Consider the following 18,257-nt stretch of genomic DNA (forward strand, 5'->3'; position numbering starts at 1 on the left):
GTACAAATGTATACCTGGGTTAAATTAGGTTTTTCAAGTTCCTCCCATATTTAAATTCTTTGAAAAAACAAATTATTTCCTTATGTGAAAAGTAACTATCTGTCAAATAAGAGTAACTGCCAGTTGGTGTACATAGTTTATTTAATTCTGAAATACAATAGTCTTAGAGCTCAAAACTAAAGTGGTATGGAAAACAGAAAATAGATTATTACAATGTTTTCCCTGTATAGAGAGGGGAAATCTAAGTGGGAAGGAGTGTGGATAATGGGACATGGATTGGAAAATGAACCTGGAAAAAAATGCTAACGACATTTTTTTTTGCCTCCAGGGTTATTGCTGGGGCTATGAATCCACTGCTCCTGGAGACCATTTTTCCCATTTTGTTGCCCTTGTTGTTGTCATTATCATTATTGTTGTCATTGTTGTTGCTGTTGTTAGATAGAACAGAGAGAAATGGGGGACAGAAAGGGGGAGAGAAAGACAGACACCTGCAGACCTGCTTCATCACTTGTGAAGCGACTCCCCTCCAGGTGGGGAGCAGGGGGCTCCAACAGGATCCTTAAGCCAGTCCTTGCACTTTGCACTATGTGTGCTTAACACGCTGCGCTACCCCCCCCCCCACTAACGATATTTTTAAAGACAAGTAAAAGTTACTGGATGGAAAGTTATTTTTAGGTTCCATGTTCTGAGAGCAGCTATGAAGACTCAGGAACAGCTGAAGCACAGTCTTGCCTGTGAGTGGGGTTGTAGTGAGGGACAGAGATGGAAACGAAGCTGGAAAGTAGAAGGATCCAGGACAGGACGGACTTTTTTCTGCTATGATTACAGGGGTAAAAAAGAGAACTAATCCAAAGACTTCTAGCATGGAGGAGATAGAATTCCATGTATTGTTCAGAACCTGGTGATAATTTAGACAACAAAACCGAAGGAGCCCAATGGAGGGAGGTTGGACAGTAAGGATATTAGTCCACGAATGAACATGTGAAGTCTTGAACCAAAACAGACAAACTGAGAGAAACAAACAAACAAATAAAGCTTGAATGACTTAGGAGCTATAGCTCAGACAGAACTGGTAATTCATTCAATATGGGTTATAAAAGAAAATAGGTTCAAAACAAACGCTGCTATCTCCAGCAGGGAAGAGTGTGATCTACTGATTTGGGAGTACAAGGGAACAGCATGAAGCGGTTACAGAAGGACTAGTTAGAGATGAAAGATGAACGTGGATATAGTAGGGGCCAGGCAGTGTCACACTTGGTTAAGTGCACGTATTACCAAGTGCAGGGACCCAGGTTCAAGCTCCTGCTTCTCACCTACAAGGGGTACCCTTCATGAGTGGCAAAGCAGGTATACAGATGTTTATTTTTCTCTCCCTCTCTCTATTCCCCCTCCTCTCTCTATTTCTCTGTACTCTATCTAATAAAACTTAAGAAAAAGAAAAAAGAAAAAAAATGTCTACCAGAAGTGATGGATTCGTAGTGCTGGCACTGAGCCTTAGCAAGAAAGGTGGTGTGTGTGTGTGTGTGTGTGTGTAAATTTAAAATTCCAATTGGACAGTCAGGTCTATTAGCAATATCTTATTAGGGTGGCAAGTATAAAATGAATTTCAGCTGAAAAAATGTATCTGCAATGATAGCATATAGACAAAAGATGAAGTAGTGAGGGTGGATAAACCTTACTTGAATACTTTTTCCACTCACCTTCCTGGATAACTCCTTGTCATTCTGTAAGAATGACTTTGTTTCTCTCTTTTCTGTCAAGTCATTCCTGTCTGGGGTGGGGACACAAGTCTTACAGCAGTAGTGTCCATGGATTTTCACACTCTCTCCATCAAAGCAGTTACTAGCTCAAATTGAAACTGTTCACCTGTTGAAAAACTGGAAGCATTTCCCCTAAGATCAGGTACTAGACAGGGCTGCCCACTATCACCATTACTATTCAACATAGTGTTGGAAGTTCTTGCCATAGCAATCAGGCAGGAGCAAGGAATTAAAGGGATACAGATTGGAAGAGAAGACGTCAAACTCTCCCTATTTGCAGATGACATGATAGTATACATAGAAAAACCTAAGGAATCTAGTAAGAAGCTTTTGGAAATCATCAGGCAATACAGTAAGGTGTCAGGCTACAAACTAACATTCAAAAGTCATTCAAAAGTGGCATTCCTCTATGCAAATGTTAAATTAGAAGATGTTGAAATCCAGAAATCAGCTCCTTTTACTATAGCAATAAAAACAATAAACTATCTAGAAATAAACCTAACCAAAGAAATGAAAGACTTTATACTGAAAATTATGAGTCATTACTCAAGGAAATTGCAAAAGACACAAAGAAGTGGGAAAATATTCCATGTTCATGGGCTGGAAGAATTAACATCATCAAAATGAATAAACTACCCAGAGCCATATACAAATTTAATGCTATCCCCATCAAGATACCAACCACATTTTTAGGAGAATAGAACAAATGCTACAAATGTTTATCTGGAACCAGAAAAGACCTAGAATTGCCAAAACAGTCATGACAAGAAAGAACAGAACAGGAGGCATCACACTCCCAGACCTCAAATTGTACTATAGGCCATTGCCATCAAAACTGCTTGATCCTGGAACATGAATAGACATACTGAACAGTGGAATAGAATTGAGAGCCCAGAAATAGAATTGAGAGCCCCCACACCTATGGACATCTAATCTTTGACAAAGGTGCCCAGACTATTAAATGGGGAAAGCAGAGCCTCTTCAACAAATGGTGTTGGAAAAAAGTGGGTTGAAACATACAGAAGAATGAAAATGAATCACTATATTTCACCAAATACAAAAGTAAATTCCAAGTGGATCAAGGACTTGAAGGTACTACTTAGAGGTAAAATATTGGCAGAACTATTTTCTGCATAAATTTTAAAGACATCTTCAATGAAACAAATCCAATTACAAAGAAGATTTAGGCAAGTATAAACCCATAGGACTACATCAAATAAAAAAGCTTCTGCACAGCAAAAGAAACCACTACCCAAACCAAGAGACCCCCTCACAGAATGGGAGAAGATCTTTACATGCCATACATCAGACAAGAGGCTAATAACCAAAATATATAAAGAGCTTGCCAAAATCAACAACAAGAAAGTGAATAGACCCATCCAAAAATGGGGAGAGGACATGGACAGAATATTCACCACAGAAGAGTTCCAAAAGGCCTAGAACCACATGCAAAAATGCTCCGTGTTTTTGATTGTCAGAGAACTGCAAATAAAGATAACAATGAGATACCACTTCACTCCTGTGAGAATGCCTACATCAGAAAAGGTAACAGCATCAAATGCTGGAGAGGTTGTGGGGTCAAAGGAACCCTTCTGCAGTTCTGGTGGGAATGTCAATTGGTCCAACCTCTTTGGAGAACAGTCTAGAGAACTCTCAGAAGGCTAGAAATGGACCTACCCTATGATTCTGCAATTCCTGTCCTGGGGATAGATCCTAAGGAACCCAACACATCCATCCAAAAAGATCTGTGTACACATATGTTCTTAACAGCACAGTTTTAATAGTCCAAACCTGGAAACAACCCAGGTGTCCGGCAACAGCTGAGTGGCTGAGCAAGTTGTGATCTATATACACAATGGAATACTACTCAGCTATAAAAAATGGTGACTTCACCCTTTTTCAGTCAATCTTGGATGGAGCTTGAAAAATCTTGTTAAGTGAAATAAGTCAGAAACAGAAGGATGACTATGGGATGATCTCACTCTCAGGCAGAAGCTGAAAAACAAGATCAGAAGAAAAAACACAAGTAGAACCTGAACTAGAATTGGCATGTTGCACCAAAGTAAAAAACTCAGGTGGGTGGGTTTGGGGGAGAATACAGGTCCATAAAGGATGACAGAGGACCTAGTGGGGTTATATTGTTATATGGAAAACTGAGAAGTGTTATGCATGTACAAACTACTGTATTTATTGTCCAATGTAAAACACTAATTCCCTAATAAAGTAATTTAAAAAACCTTAGAAACAAAAAAAATGATGTTAGAAAATAAAAAAGAAACTGTTCACGTACATATCTCTGTGTCTAGATTTTAAGTTCCTATTTCCCAGATTTTTCAAGTCTAGCAGGATTTCCAACCTATATGGATATTCAAAAAGAGATCTAGACTTAATCTTTCTGAAGGAAAACTCTTAAGTAATTTCTATACAATTATAAGTAATACAAAATGGGACACTGTGAAAAGTAAGGTCTGGATTTAGGCACATAAAATTGCAGGATGTCATATATTTTGGTCTTGTTTTAAATTCAAAAGTCCTGCCTGGAGAGGTGGCTCAGTGGGTAGACTGCAGGACTAGCTACCAGGGTTTGATTCCAGCACTGTATATGTCAGAGTGAAGTGGTGCTCTGATCTTTTTTTCTCTTGTGAAATATATAATTAAATAAAAATAAACGAGACAAAAATAAAAGCAAATCAGTATTAACTGAGATAGTCTAAAATAAGCTGCTAAAGGAAACTGGATATTTTTAAATGCTTTATGAAATCACTTATGTACAACTGTGATTTGCTCACTTAATCCTCTAAATTTGGCTTCATGTGGATGATTACTAAGACTCAAGCAATACCACTTCCAATAATTCCAATTGCTGTTAGCACACTAACTCAAACCACTGTTTATTATTACACTTTTCCACTGAGAAATTTTTGTAATAAACAGAGTTCTTAAAATATTGCTAACTGTCCCAGAACTATAGCAGTTAGGAGGCCTCATGACAGATTAACTGCTTTTCCTTACTATGGTTGCTGGCAAGAATGCAGCCTAAACTAGATGCAATTTTAATAAGAAATTGAGGAGCTTGATCCTTTTATTTGCATTGTTAACAAAGACTAATGATTATGAACTGAACTGACTACTGTGACATTTAACACAATGAACATTAAAAGAATGGTTTTAAGATATGCCTTAAAATGCAAGGCAGTCTCTGTAGTTACATAAATGTATTACTGTAAGTCAGGAAACCAAATTTGTCTGATGCTCTTGTCATCAGTCAAGATGCTCTTGTCATTAGCACTTAGAAACCAGTTGGAAATTCTTACATTATCATTTTCAAGTTAGAAAGTTTTGGTATTTCTCATCTGAGGAACTATATGTTTATTTAGTGATGTCCACTCACCCAGAAGATTATTTGTTTAAGTTACTTTCTGTTTTTTGCTCTCCTCTTAGTACAGGTAGAATATCAGATGAATTCATCCTACCCCTTGCTACTATATTAGTATTACAGAGTGTCTACATGATGATGAGGCTCTGAATAGCCTACATCTAGTCCTGTTCCTGCAATTAAGTCACTCCCATCTAATCTGTACTTCAGACTTCCTCTATAGAATCATCTTAATAGAGCTGGAATGATCAGGAATTAAGGCCAAGCCTTTTCTTCATTCTTGATGTGTCAGCCTGAAGCAGGCAGGAAACAGTTGGGTTGCTTAGACAAGACCACAGAAAGGACTATAGTGAAAATCTATTTTTAAAAAGCATGAACAGGCGGTTAATGAACAGGAAATTAATTTGAGATCACGTATTTTCCTGTTGCAAGTAATATCAAGTAGCTGTTAGGATTTCTGCACATGAAATAAAAAACCACAGGATTATCCCAATAGACACAGAGCTATCTTTCAACAAACCCCAGCACCTGTTTATGCTCGAAACACTACAAAACATCGGAATAGATGGAAAATTCCTTAAGTTAGTGGAGTCCATATATAACAAGCCTACAGCCAACATCATACTCAATGGACAGAAGCTGAAAGCATTCCCCCTCAGATTGGGGACTAGAGAGGGCTGTTCACTATCACCATTACTCTTCAGCATAGTATTGGAAGTTCTCACTATAGCAATCAGGCAAGATAAATGAATTAAAAAAATACAGATTGGAAGGGAAGAAATCAAACTCTCACTCTTTGCAGATGATATGATAGTATACATAGAAAAGCCTAAAGAATCCAGCAGAAAGTTTCCGGAAATCATTAGGCAATATAGCAAGATTCCAGGCTACAAAATTAATGTACAAAAATCAGTGGCATTTCTTGATGCAAACACTAAACCCAAGGAAGAGGACATCCGGAAATCTCGCCCATTCACTGTTGTACCAAAATCAATAAAATATCTAGGAATAAAGATGATCAAAGAAGTAAGAGACTTGTATACTGAAAACTATGAGTTTCTATTCAAGGAAATAGAAAATGATACAAAGAAATGGAAAGATATCTCATGCTTATGGATCACAGGAATAAATGTCACCAAAATGAATATTCTTCCCAGAGCTATATACAAATTTAATGTGATACCCATCAAAGTCCCACCTAGTTTCTTTAAGAGAATAGAACAAAAATTACTGCCATTTATCTGGAACTAGAAAACACTCATAATCACCAAAACAATCTTGAAGAAAAGAAATAGAAATGGGGGCATCATATTCCTAGGTCTCAAATGATACTATAAGGCCATCGTAATCAAAACATCCTGGTATTGGAACAAAAATAGATATATAGCTCAGTGGAACAGAATTAACAGTGCAGACAGAAATCCCCACACCTATGGACATCTAATCTTTCATAAAGGGGGCCCAAATTGTTAAATGGAAGGAGGGTCTCTTCAAAAAATAGTGCTGGGAAAATTGGGTTGAAAACATGCAGAAGAATGAAACTGAACCACTTTATCTCACAAGAAACAAAAATCAACTCCAAATGGATCAAGGACCTGGATGTTAGACCAGAAACTATCAAATACTTAGAGAAAAACATTGGTGGAACACTTTCCCACCGAAACCTCAAGGACATCTTTGATGATACAAACCCAATTGCAAGGAAGACTAAAACAGAAACAAATCAATGGGACTACATCAAATTGAAAAGCTTTTTCACAGCCAAAGAAAGCATCACCTAAACAAAGAATGGGAGAAGATCTTTACATGCCATACATCAGACAAGAGGATAATAACCAAAATATATAAAGAACTCACCAAACTTAGCAACAAATAAGTAAATGCCCCAATCCTAAAGCGGGCAGAAGATATGAACAGAATATTCATCAAAGAAGAGATGCAAAAGGCCAACAAACATATGAATAATTGCGACAGGTCACTGATTGTAAGAGAAATGCAAATAAAGGCAACAATGAGATACCACCTCACCCCTGTGAGAATGTCATACATAAAAAATGACAGCATCCTTATAGAATATTAGAAAGAGAGACCTACCTTTTAAAATCTCCTGAAGAAGTTATCAATACATGGCATTCCTTTGCCTCATATCACTTTCAGAGTATAGAGCCACAATGTTTCATACTGGTTGATTTATCTTACTTAATGCAGATGGACATTTGAGAGGATTCCTATGATTTAGTCCTTGATATAACAAATAAGTAGATAGAACTTTTGTTGTTGTTGTTGATATTGTACTGCATTAAATTCACTGTAATGTTACAAAATTCTATTTTGTATGTCATCATTAATTTTTCCTAAATTAAACTATAGGAAATTGACATTTTTTTCAGGTTAAAAAATACAATATCAAAAAATGCTGGAGAGGTTGTGAGGACAAAGGAACCCTCAGATATTGCAGGTGGGAATATAAATTGGTCCAACCGCTTTGGAAGCAGTCTGGAGAACTCTTCAAAGGCTAGAAATGGACCTTCCATATGACCCAGTACTACCTCTCCGCGGGATATATCCTAAGGATTCTATCATACATATGCACAAATATATGTGTACACCTATGTTCATAGCAGCACAATTTGTAATAGGCAAAACCTTGAAGCAACCCAAGTGCCCAACAACAGATGAATGGATGAGAAAGTTGTGATATATATGTATATATATATCCCATGGGATACTACTTAGGTATTAAGAATAATGAACCCACATTCTTTGATACATCTTGGATAGAGCTAGAAGAAATTATTTTAAGTGAGATAAGTCAGAAAGATAAAGATGAGTATGGGATGATTCCAGTTATAAACAGAAGTTGAGAAAGAAGAACAGAAAGGGAAACATAATACTGACTGAGTTTGAAGTATGGCACTAAAATAAAAAACTCTGGGTGGAGGGTGAGGGTAGATTTTTAGCTTCAATGTATGGGGGTGGGGTGGAGATAGAGACAAAGATCTTTGGTGGTGGGAGTGGTGTTAAAATACAATCCTATTAATTTATCGTCTTTAAGTCACTATTTAATCAATATGAGAGGGGAAAAATAGACTGAATGTCTCAAACTTTTTGATGCACAGACCCCAGTTGTGACATGTGCGCTGAACCCGCTGCGCTACCGCCCAACTCCCCTGAGTATATATTCCTTTAAGCTAAGCAATTAAGGCTTCAAATTGGTAACCTGATTGAATTTTTACAATGAGATTAAATTGTTAATATATTTCTAAACTAATGACTATTTCTTTGAAATATTAAATCACCTATAATCCTAGACCAGGGAGACCAGAAGCAACTTGCTGCATCACTATATCAGCTACTAGCATTAAACAACATAAATCATGGTGTGGTCTTGTATGATACAGAAAATTCTAACAGTGGGATTTTCAAAGTCAACCAAATTCCCAAATAACTTGGTTGTAATAGTAATTATCCATTTCCTTCTTAAACCCTAAGATAACAGGAACACTCTCCATTCTCTGTGAAACCCATATTTATCCCAGTCCTGGACCCTCAGCAGCAGTGCTCATTTTTCGTCAGGCTTCTCTTGACCCATACCAATTGATACTGCATCTGTTGATTCCAACCTAATTAATACAACCAGTACATGTTTCACTTCAGGCTGTGTCCGCAGACTAAAGGCCTGCAATGTCAACCCGTCAGCTCCAGTACTCTAGTGAGACCCTTCCTAGACTCCTTATTCCATTTTAGGTGTTTCACTTCCTAAAAAACAAACAAACAAAAAAACCCATAGCACCTAGATATGGGTCAAGGCCCCAGAGACAGAACAAATGTACACATGTATCCATAAGTTAGGGGAAAATATATACCTTAAAGCAAAAGTACACAATAGTTTTCAGTGACCCAATAAGTGCAGGGAGCAAGTAGAAAGACCTAAAAAAGACAACATAAATTACTTAATCAAATAGTTTCTACTTAGGTCTAGATACTCTCCTCACTTACTTCCTATTTCACTTCCCTCAATCACTCCAAGGATAACCTTGCTAGACAAAGTAAGTTCCCTCAATCACTCCAAGGATAACCTTGCTAGACAAAGTAAGGAGTACCAAAGCTGTGTAAGGGCAAGAGACCAGCATACTTTAATGATGGCTCTTTTGGTTACTACTAGGCCACGTCATCTCCCAGTGCCCTAGTCAGGGAGTCCTGGGATTCCCACACAGACACGATGTGCCTAGACCTCTAACAGATATCTGTTTCCACTGTCACTGGTCATTTCCATTAGGAGCCACTGTGGGCTCCTCAGTTTGGATCAACAATGGTAGGGACTGCTCCATCCTCTGAAGGGAGGTTGGGCTAAAATCCTCTACCATTCTGGGAAGATGGGTCCAGCAATGGGTGCAGCCTAGAATGTTCCTACCTTTCACCCCAGTATATGAGCTCAGACCTACAGGGATGCAGAGGTTACACAGGTTCCTGTACTGAATATGGACCCCAGATCAAATTGATGGGGTTTACAGTTAATGGTATTTATACACTTTTGCCATATTTGGAAACTACTCTCTGGCCCTGATCCAGTTTTCTAGTCCTATTTCCAACTCTGACACCATCTACCAAGATACTATCTTTGGTCCACCTGCATGTTAGCTGTCAGACTCAGCAAACATTAGTCAAGATCATGGACCCCTTGAAATATACCTAAAATCGATCTACTAGCTTTTTCCAAAATGAAGACGCCAAATCTCATCTGCTATATTATTCCCTTTAGGTTCCTGATTATGAAACAATTTATTCTTCTTTATGTCTTAATGCTTTTTCAGACACCAAGTTGCAGATTCTACCATGATTCCAACCTGACTTCCTCAGGCAGAAAATCTTACCAAATGTACACTGGAACCCCACCTCTATGAAACCCTGCCCCACTAGGGAAAGATAGAAACAGGCTGGGATTATAGATAAACCTGAAAACACCCATGTTCATCAGAGAAGCAATTACAGAAGTCAGACCTTCCACCTTCTGCCCATATAATTATCCTGGGTCCAGACTCCCAGAGGGATAAAGAATAGGAAAGCCATCAAAGGAGGGCATGGGATACATAAATCTGGTATTGGGGATTGTGTGGGATTGTACCCCTCTTATCCTATGGTCTTGTCAATAATATTTATTTTATAAATACATTAAAAAGAAAAGAGTTTCTGCTCCCAGAGTGTTAAAGAATAGGAAAGCTATCAGGGGAGGGAAAGGGATGCGGGGTTCTGGTGGTGGGAATTGTATCCCTCTTATCCTATCCTATCCTTTCTACCCAAGAGTGATACAGGATGATAAGAGGGTGTATCCCTCTTATCCTTATCCTATTTTATAAATAAAAATAAATTTAAAAATATTTCTGTACACGGGGGTACAAGAAGAGGAAAAAGCAGCTATAAAGGATGGTCCCATTATTGTAGCCATCGTCTTGGGTGAAGGGAAAGCAGACTATATTTCAGCAGCACAGGAGCTGGGAAGCAATTTCTCCAACTTCAATATTCTCATAATAATTGATCTACTGTTGTTAAAATTTGTAAGGCTCTTGCCGGCAGGTTGGCTTCACGGGCGGGTAACAGAGATGCGGAGACAACGGCTGGGCAGGGAAGCTGTATTTCTTTATTCAGGAACAACGATTCATAAACTAAGATAAACTAATCACCAAACAGAACTTGGCTGTCTCTTTGCGGCAGCGCAAACACTCTCTCTTACTCTGGAACTCAGGAACTCTCTTACTCTGGAACTCAGGAACTCTCCAACTCTGGCACTCCCCGAACTCTCTCTCAAACTCTCGAACTCTGGAACTCTCCAACTCAGGAACCCTCTCGAACTCTGTCACTCTGCAACTCTGGTGGGTTCCTAGGGGCGGGGCCAAGCGGGCCCGCGAAATTAACTGGACTGATCTAATTCTCTTGGCGGGGGAGAACTAGAACCCGATGTAAAGCATACAACAATCTACTATCAAGATTTACTTTTGTCTGAGTTCACCCTGAATACTAGTATAAGGCAGCTTCACTGATACAGTGCATAGAGGTTAATTCTTAAGGTCATATCAGGTGGAAAAGAATGGAACTTGAATCTGGAGGCATGAGAGGAAAACATTATTATAGAAATATATGTAATTTTATGTTCATTCATCTCAAGATTCGATGTTTTGTATCAGTCAGGATTCCACCAAAAGGAATGATTCAGTATGGTGGGTGGGTTGGGTGGGTGGACGGACGGATGGATAGATAAGTAAAACAGAGATAGCTATTGAAAGGAATTGGTTTATATGATAGTTAATACTGGTTTGGTAGGCAAAAAAAAAAAAAAAAAAAAAAAAATCCATAGGTTACATTTTCCAGAAAAGTGAAATAGAAATTCTGAGGTTGGAGAAAGTTTCATTTCATAAGTAAAATGTATTCTTCCTCATGGCATCTTCAGTTTTGCAATTAAATTATTTTATTTAGTTATTCCCTTTTGTTGCCCTTATTGGCAACTAAATTACTTTGAATTTACTGGATCAGATTCACACTGATTAGCAAGGACTATCTACCTTTATTAAACTTGTAAATGTTAACCACATCTACAAAATACCTTCACAACAAAATTTATATTAACGGTAGAGTATAGATTCATCTCACATAGAATGGATCACTGCAATGATGGAGTACAATGGGCAAAAGGATAAAGGATCACCCTCAAATTGGGTTGCTCAAGGAAATCAGTGTCAAAGATGAAAAGTAATTAAAGGGTAAGAAGTTTTGAAAGTGAGAGAATACCTTAAGTACATGAAGACAGCAATTCAGGGTTATAATGTGTGTGTTCAGCAACACAGCCACAGGAAAATGGAACCAAACAATTTATTCAGTCTTTACAAATAACACAATAGACATGTTGCCATCTCTTACACAGATATCAATTTGAGCTTGACTTGTATTTTCTCTGGGACTAGGACACACTGGACTAGAAGAAGTCTAGTTGTATGAATAGTGAAGGTTAGTAGTGGGGAAGAGTTCAATGAGGAAAGAGAGAATTGAGGATATAACAGTATTTTTGTGGGAGTAGCTACACTGTTACTCTTTTGGTTTTGATTTGACTGAGACAACACCTTACACAAAACTGCTGAAAAAGTTTCCAGAGCTCTGCCTAGACAGAACTAGTCAGTGGAACCTCTTTTGTTTGACAGTCACCTATTTCTTCATTACTCAAAAAACACACCTCTGATGAACATGTCTTCATCATTTTATTTATAGGTGATGTATGGTTATGTATGCTCATGCTCATTGTATGTCCCAGAGTTGTGCACCATCTCCTCCCTCTTGCAAATATTCATGCTTTTATCCTGGAAAACTCCTAAATATATTTAGACTGTTGTATCACCGTTGGGTAGAAAGGCTGACTTCCCTTCCTCCTCTCTACAGTCTGTGCTGGCAAAACTTGCCTCTCAACTTACAAGTTTTTTTTTCCTTGCCAACAAAGCCCTTTTATATTAAACTGTTTCTATGATTTTAGAATACTTTCAACTGGCTTGTTGTGCCCATCATTGATTGTAGGTCTTGCTGCCAAGGGCTGCCATGTGCAAACTTGTTGCTTTTGGGTTACTGTTGCCAGCTCTCCATTCAGAGGTACTTTTGAGTTATACCCCAGTCCCCAGGGCCTGGTTAGAGGGGAATTAAAATGACCCTCCTTTGCCTGTAGATTAGATGAGCTGTGCAGTGTTATTTTAGGACTAGCACAAAACACAAAGGAGAAAACTTAGATCAGACTCCTAGAAAGCTACTCTGTGTGTCTGCTTCCTTGTCTCTATCTTTCCTGCTCTATCAACACTATAGTTGACTCCTGAAAGCACTTCCTCCATAAATCGTATGAATAAGGAGGGGAAAAAAAGATGAAATAAAACTTCCCTGGATCCTACTTCTCTAGAATTCAACCCAAGGCATGTGCCAAAATAAACCTGGAGCAAATTAAGAACATATTAAAAATGTCAGAAAAATAATGACTAACTTTAGTAGAAAAAACTGAAACCAAGAAGAAAACAAATATTTATAGATTTGATCATTTTGAATTGTTAAAGACAAAATTTTAAATCAAACTGGAGGAAAACATGAACATACTTTAAGGTGAAGCATTAATATCCTTAAAATAATTTAGAAAAGTATCAATAGCCTGGAGGAAAATAATACAAAAATTCAAATGAAAACCATATGTTACCATATTCTGCTTTGTATATGTTATTTATTTTTGAAAATGACAATGTTCAATGCTGGTAAGAATGTGGCAAAAGGTGTTTTTCACAATGATGGTGGAATGTAAATTGGTATTTACTGTCTGGCTAGCATCTTGGCTGTGTATTATTTAAAGTTATGCACATTCTCTCATGCAGAAACTCAACAGTCAATAGTTTATAGAAATTAGAAGTGGGGCTCAGCACTCTTATTAAATAGAATGTTCACTGTATTGTTGTATGCTGAATGAAAAAAGTTAAAGTCTAAATGCTAAAGATAATGTAATGCTGAAGAAGTAAGTTCTGCCCAAAATAATAGATATTGTTTTCTACATTGTTATTTTAGTCTCTCAGTCTCAAAACATGTTATCTTACGATACAATTATTATCCACACTTTCAGGGAGGTCTGATTATGCCTCAGGCATGTGAAATGACATGTAGGGTCACAAGGCTGTTTAACCTGTGGAGAAAGATCTCACCTTCCCCTCCCCCTTTTTACCCAAGAAGTAACTCCAGTAGTGCTAAATTATGTTATCTCATACAAAAGAAATCATTAGATAATAGTATGCAAGAACACTGTTGATAATAATTATGTTCAAAATATCTTGTTAATGATAAAATAATACATTCAACAGTGCCTACAATATAGACTGTATCTTTTCTGTGAAGATTTAACATACATGTACAATTATATCTGAAATTGTTCAACAGAATCATAAACATTTGTTATTTCACAAATGTTTCATAAATAATAATATGAGGGTCAGAATGTAGGGTGGCAATTAATCATCCACTCTAGAACTTACAGAGATGTATGGTCCTATCCCCTACTATAGAAAGGACCATACTTTCCTTATAACCATTTCCATGCTCACTTCATAAACCCCTTCCCTGGGCCTCACCTAAGGGTCTATCATGGCCTCAAGGAATTAATAGCAGTCTATAGTCCTACAACCAAAATGAATTTTGTCAACCATTTTAATAAACTTGCACACAGATTCTTGTTGGTTTCAGATTGTGAATGGGGAGAGATGCTCCACTCCACAGTGATAAAAGCACTCATTTCCACCTCTGGTTAGATATCCATTTTGAGATATCAGAAACTGTCCCAAGTATTTGACACACATTGTTTGTTAAATCTTACAGTTCTATGGTTCTGATTATTATTATCATTCACAGCTGAAGAAACTGAATTATTAAACATTTGCCATACCAGTGATTAAGAATTCAATGTAACTGCATTGCTGGTATAGGGTAGAAGTTTTCTCTTATATTGCATTGCCCCCAACATTGAATGGTTGTTTGGCACTAAGGCAGAAGTCTTATATGTCTAAGAGGTACTAAGTTAGGGGCTGGGTGACAATGAACCCAGTAGAGCAAATATGTTACCATGCTTGAGGACCTGGGTTCAAGATCCCATTCCCCACTGTAGGGGCTGAGAAGAGGCTTCATGAGTGGTGGAGCAGTGCTGCAGTTGTCTCTTCTCTCTGTCTTCCTCTTTCTCTAACGCTCATCTCTATTAAAAAGAAAGGAAAAAGGAATAAAGAGAGAAGCAAAGAAAAGGAGAGAAAAGATGAATGGAAAGAATAAAAAGAGAAAAAAAAAATGTCCACCAGAAGCAGTCGAGTTGTGTAAGCACTGAGTCCCAACAATAATGCTGGTGGGAAAAAAAAATTAAAACAGAGTTAAAGTTTATACTGTTCAGTAAGCACCCCAACTCATTACCTAAATAATTTGCTATATGCATGGGGAAGGGAAGAGAGGCTCCCCTCAGTGTGTGAATCTCAGAGAAGGCTTACTGCCAGGAAACTGTTAAAGGACTACACTTTTCCCATTGCATGTGGACTGGAGAGAACAAATCTCAATTTAAATTCAGGAAAGACTGCATCTAGAGAGACCTCTTACTACGTCTGATTCTACAGCCAAGACAGCCCAGCCTCATTCCTTGTGTCTCCTGCTTTGACAATATCAACACTGCCTAAGAAGTTTTACTTTGCCATATTAGTAGGCCAAACTAACAACAGTATTAGCAACAAAAATAAATCATGTAAAAAAAAAAACTTCAACAGTTTAGAGGAGGGAAAATAACCAGCTCTAATAGCTACAGAGAGTCAATGTTAAGAGAGCTATTAAAATAATTTACTAGATTTAATAAAAAATATTTTGAGAATTTCCAAAATGATTTACAAGTAATCCTTGAAAAAATGCTAAGCGTGGAGTAGGTGGAAATATATATATATGGGTCGGGCGGTGGCGCAGTGGGTTAAGCGCATGTGGCGCAAAGCGCAGGGACCGGCGTAAGGATCCCGGTTCGAGCCCCGCTCCCCACCTGCAGGGGAGTCGCTTCACAGGCGGTGAAGCAGGTCTGCAGGTGTCTATCTTTCTCTCCCCTTCTCTGTCTTCCCCTCCTCTCTCCATTTCTCTCTGTTCTATCCAACAACGAATTGCGTCAACAAGGGCAATAGTAATAACCACAACGAAGCTACAACAAGGGCAACAAAAGGGGGAAAAAAATTGGCCTCCAGGAGCAGTGGATTCATGGTGCAGGCACCGAGCCCAGCAATAACCGTGGAGGAGGAAGAAAAAAAAAAAAGAAATATATATATGCATATTTGGTATATGTGATATATACTGGAAATTATCTATCTGGAAAACTTAATGATAAATGTGAGAAAACTTCATCAAAAGAGTACCTAATAATAGATACTAGAAATGTGACCAGTATAATCAGAGCAAGCACAAAAATGCCTTTCATTCTTTCAAACACTCAATATCATATTAAATACTATATCTATTGTAATAAAGCAAGAATGAGGTGAAAGTAGAACTGAAGAAATTATCTCTAAGTTTACATCTAGAAAGGCCTAATAATGCATATATAAATAATTAATAATTAAATAGGTAACTTGACAGTATGACTTGAATATCTTATAGTAATACCAGAATATATATTTTGCTTCCAGGGTTATCACTAGTCTTGGTGTTGACACTATGAATCCACTGCTCCTTGCAGATATTTTTTCCATTTTTTATTGGCTAGGACAGAGAGAAATGGAGAGAGGAGGGGAAGACAGAGAGGGGGAGAGAAAGATAGACACCTGCAGACCTGCTTCACTGCCAGTGAAACTACCCCTCTGCAGGTGGGGGGATAGGGGCTCCAACCAGGACTCTTGTGTGGGTCCTTGTACTTCCTACTGTATATGTTTAAACCAGTGCACCACCACTCAAATCCCCATACCAGAATATCTGACAGAAATCAATGTTTTCTGTAAAAGAATATCCTTGAATTTGTAAAATTTGAAGTAACAATTCTTACCACAAAAATACACAAAGCCCTTAAGTTTAATTAAGTTTATGGAGAAATAATAAAAATCAAATAAAGCTGTAACATTTTATTGACAGCAGAAAGACAACTTAATCTAGAGATGCTGTTTTTTCAAAGATCAAATCTTGCAAATGATTCAAGTTCTTCTGAAAGTAATCCATATTTACATCCCAACTATAATCAATATCTCTAGGGAAGGATCTAAGATGGAATTCACTGAGTAGGGTAGCTGCCTTACCTCGAGTGTGGTGCAGGGTGTTGTCCTAGCACCATTGGGAATGCTGTGGTTTGAGGAGAAACTGGTGGGTAAGTGTCTCTGTGCACCTCTCTGTCTCTCCAGCAAAATGAAAAAGTTGGCCTGTAATCAAAGGACATGCACATGCATGAGATTCCAGCTCTGTGGAAAAACAACTCTCTCCACGGCTTATTTCAAATAAAATATTATGAGCTAATTCTGTAGTTCAATGTGAAAAGACACTCCCTCCAAAGACACTACTCTCTAAATTAAATCTAAATTTTAAAATGAAATTATTGAAATATTAAAATAAGTATCACATACTAATTTGCTATACTGCACTGGGGCAGGCTTTCTAGAATAAAACAAAATCCAGAACCACGAAGATCCAAGACACATGACAACAAAAATAATTAAACTTTATAAGAAGAAAGACTTGTTTGATGTCCAAAGTCATGAAAGTAGTAGCACTGATCAGACTTTATGTGAAGAGCTGGTAGCCCACAAGAACCAACCACAGCACTTCAAACAGCCTGGGTCATAGTACCGCTAGCAGCTCCAGTCACCCCAAGCTCTTCAAGCTTCCTAAATTCTACCTCTCACTTCAGGTGTCTTTGCTACTCAGTCCTTCTAATTGTTTTTCTAAAACTATAATTCTTCCCATCAGATAGATTCTTTCCTTCTGGAAATACTAAGGGTTGTTTCCATTCGTGTGAGGAATCTTGGTTGATCTCTGATCCCTCTAAAGTTAAGGTGGGACTAATACTTTTTTTTTTTTTCACCAACTATAATTTCCATTCTCTATGCAGCTTTTACTCCTTTCTGCTCAGTAGGAGGGCAAATTTCACCCACACTTCCATCTTTGTATCCAGCTCCTTCCTGTTTCTTAGACATTGCCTACTCATATGCAAAACAACATCCAGTCTGCTAACTTCCTTTCTAGGGTCTTTCTGAGGGACCATTCACCATCACTAGGCTCCCCAAAAATGCAGAGCTTGAGAATAGTCCTTTACAGAATTTTCAGTTTAACTTCTGTATCATATATCCTGCACTTTAGAAAGTGTCAAATATTAATCACATACTTCCCATTAAAGTTGTCATAATATTTTTTTCACTTAACACTATGTATACAGAGTTTCATTCTCTTTTCCATTATTAGAAATTGGAGAGGAGAGGGGCCAGGCAGTGGCATACCTGGTTAAGTGGTCACATTAAAATGTGCAAGGACCCAGATCCAAGTCACTGGTTCCCAGTTTCAGAGAGAAAGCTTCACAAGCTGGTGAAATAGAGCTGCAGGTGTCTCTGTCTCTCTCCTCTATCTCCTCTCTTTCA

The sequence above is a fragment of the Erinaceus europaeus genome, chromosome 6 (assembly GCF_950295315.1).
Source record: "Erinaceus europaeus chromosome 6, mEriEur2.1, whole genome shotgun sequence".
Classification (NCBI taxonomy): domain Eukaryota; kingdom Metazoa; phylum Chordata; class Mammalia; order Eulipotyphla; family Erinaceidae; genus Erinaceus; species Erinaceus europaeus.